Raw genomic sequence first — 2,932 nt, forward strand, 5'->3', positions numbered from 1 at the left:
GAGTTGGCATACCTTGAATTTTTAATCTCAAAAGGAACACTCAAGATGGATCAAGATAAGGTAAGTTCAATTATTTCTTGGATAGTTTGTAAGACTATTGCAGCAGTTAGAAGCTTTCATGGTTTAGCCACTTTCTACAAAAAATTTATTAGGAATTTCAACTTGATTTGTGCACCAATTCTAAATACTATAAAAGAAGGATAGAAATGTAATATTTTTTGTAAAATAGAAGCTAATGAAGCCTTTGAACTTCTTAAGATGAAAGTATCTCAACAACTAGTCCTCACATTTCCTAATTTTAGTAAAGTCTTTCAAATAAAATGTGATGCAAGCAACATATAAATAGGAGGTGTACTTAATCAAGAGGGTAGACCTATAGAAGTCTTTAGTGAGAAACTCAATGAAGCTAAACAAAAATATTCTTCATATCATTTGGAGATGTATGTCCTTATCTATACCCTTAAAAAATGGAGACACTATTTGCTTCCAAAATAATTCTTTATATACACAGATAACTAGGACCTTAGTTTCATAAATATTTAAGAGAAACTAAATCATAGACATATGAAATGGGTGGAGACATTACAAGCTTTTACTTTTTATATAAAGCATAAAAATGGAGTTTCAAATAAGGTTTTTGATTCTTTAAGTAGAAGAGCTTTGACTACATCACAAATTCAGTTGGAAACTACAGGAGTTTTGAATTTGAAAGATATGTATGATAATGATGCTGATTTCAAAGAGATCTATCAAGCATGTACTAACCTGGATGATAGGTAAAATCATGAGTATGTATATTTTCTAATTCAATAAGGATTACTATTCAAAGGAGGACAACTGTGCATACCAAAATTCTCAGTGAGAGATACCATCATACAAGAGAAACATAGTGGAGCATTATCCAGTCTCTTTCGACTAGATAAGACTTTAGAGCTGGTTTGTAGGAATTACTTTTGGCCAAATTTATAGAAAGATGTGAGAAAATTTGTAGAAGAATGCACCATTTGTCAGAAAAGAAAAGGAAAAAGTACTAACTTTGGATTATATCAGCCCTTACCCATTCCTTCAAGACCATGGGAAAGCATTAGTATAGGTTTTGTTATGGGATTACCAAAAACCCAAAAAGGATATGATAGTATTTTTATTGTGGTTAATTAAAATGGCACATTTACTACCATGCAAATCTACTAAAGATGCTTCATACGTAGTAGATCTCTTCTTCAAAGAGATAGTTTAAATTCATGGATTACCATTGAATATTGCATTAGATAGAGATGGAAGATTTGTAAGTCATTTTTGGAGGACCCTTTGGAAGAAACTTGGCACAAACCTATCTTTCTCATCTTCATATCATCCACAAACTGATGGCCAAATAGAAGTTGTTAATAGATCTTTGGGAAACTTTTTAAGATTCCTTACAAGACAACATGGAGAAAAATGGGATTCTATACGTGCTCAAATTGAATTCTTATACAATGACACAGTCAATAGAAGTACAAGAAAATCTTCATTTTAGATTGTGTATGGCATACACCCAAGAGAAATTATTGAGCTTAGAGAACTTCCAAACACTTTCCCTAATAGTTCACATGGTGAAGAATTTTTTGAAGCTATTAAGGAGGTCCAAGATCAAGCCAAGTTGCAGCTATAGAATTCAAATCAAAAGTATAAAGAATTTTTTGATCAGAAAAGAAGAGAAGTACAATTTAGTGTTGGTAATTTAGTGTGGGCATATCTGAAGAAAGAGAGGCTACCTCAAACTAAGCATATTAAATTATTACCTAAGAAGGTTGGTCCTTGTTGAATCTTAGCAAAATATGGACACAATGCATACAAGATTTAGTTGCCTCTAGAAATTGGTATCTCACCCATATTTAATGTTTGTGATCTCACACCATACAAAGGTTCATCAACACAACCAACACATGAGGATTCCATAATTGTGGATTTGTAGAAAATACCTAAACCAGCACCACTCCAACTAGAGAAGATACTAGACACAAAAATAAAGAAGACTCAAAGGAGATAATATAATTAGTATTTAGTAAAATGGAAGAATAGGCATACAAAAAAAGCTATTTGGATGGATGAGACACAAATAAACAAACATGGTTCATCACTACAACACTTCATCTCAAGTGGATTTGAGATTCATCCCATAGGAGAGTATGTTGTAAGAGTAGACCAAAAATATTATGCTATAGGAGCTAACATGGTAAAATATGCTACAAGAACAAACAATGATGAAATAATACTTTAGAATTGTGTGATAGGAAGATCTAACAAAGATGATGCTACAGGAAGTTGCAGAAACTAGGAAGGAAGTTGATGTCATTTTTTAGTGTGTTTTTAGTAGGATTAAGATTTTGGTGTTTGTAATAAAGTCCTATGGTGTGGTGGCATAAATGGAGTAGTGATTCTATAAGCTCTCCAATTATAGCCACTTAGGAAAAAGTTAATTTCCATTTTTGGTTGAGTCAATTTTCTTTTAGAGTATTTACATGTGTTTGAAAAAATTAAGCCACCTAAGTAAATTGATGGCTATAAGAAGCTCTAAACAGTTGGAAGAGTTGGTGGTAGATTTTGATTTCTCACCAATCCTTCATGCTTTGAAAAATGGTTTTCATTTTCTTTTCTTTTTTGTTGACATTTCATCTTCCTAATCTTAGAGATGGGAAAGTATGAAAAGGCATATTTTGTAATAGAAAAAGGGAATCGAGCACGATAGAAGAGAATTGAGAGAACTTTGTATTTCCTAATTTTTCTATGGGTTTTCGAGTTGAATGTTTGCTTGGTTTCTTTCTTAAAATAAAAACTTTAAAATCCTAAGGTTATGTCGATGATCTAATTGTAGAAGAATAAGAGATGTGGCTAATTTTGAATTTGAAGTAATTTTTTGTTTGGAATTTTTTACTATATGTAGTTTTAAGAG

This window comes from Cupressus sempervirens, chromosome 3 (genome assembly GCF_028749045.1).
Source record: "Cupressus sempervirens isolate cs-2001-9-10 chromosome 3, ASM2874904v1, whole genome shotgun sequence".
In the NCBI taxonomy this organism is placed as follows: Eukaryota; Viridiplantae; Streptophyta; class Pinopsida; order Cupressales; family Cupressaceae; genus Cupressus; species Cupressus sempervirens.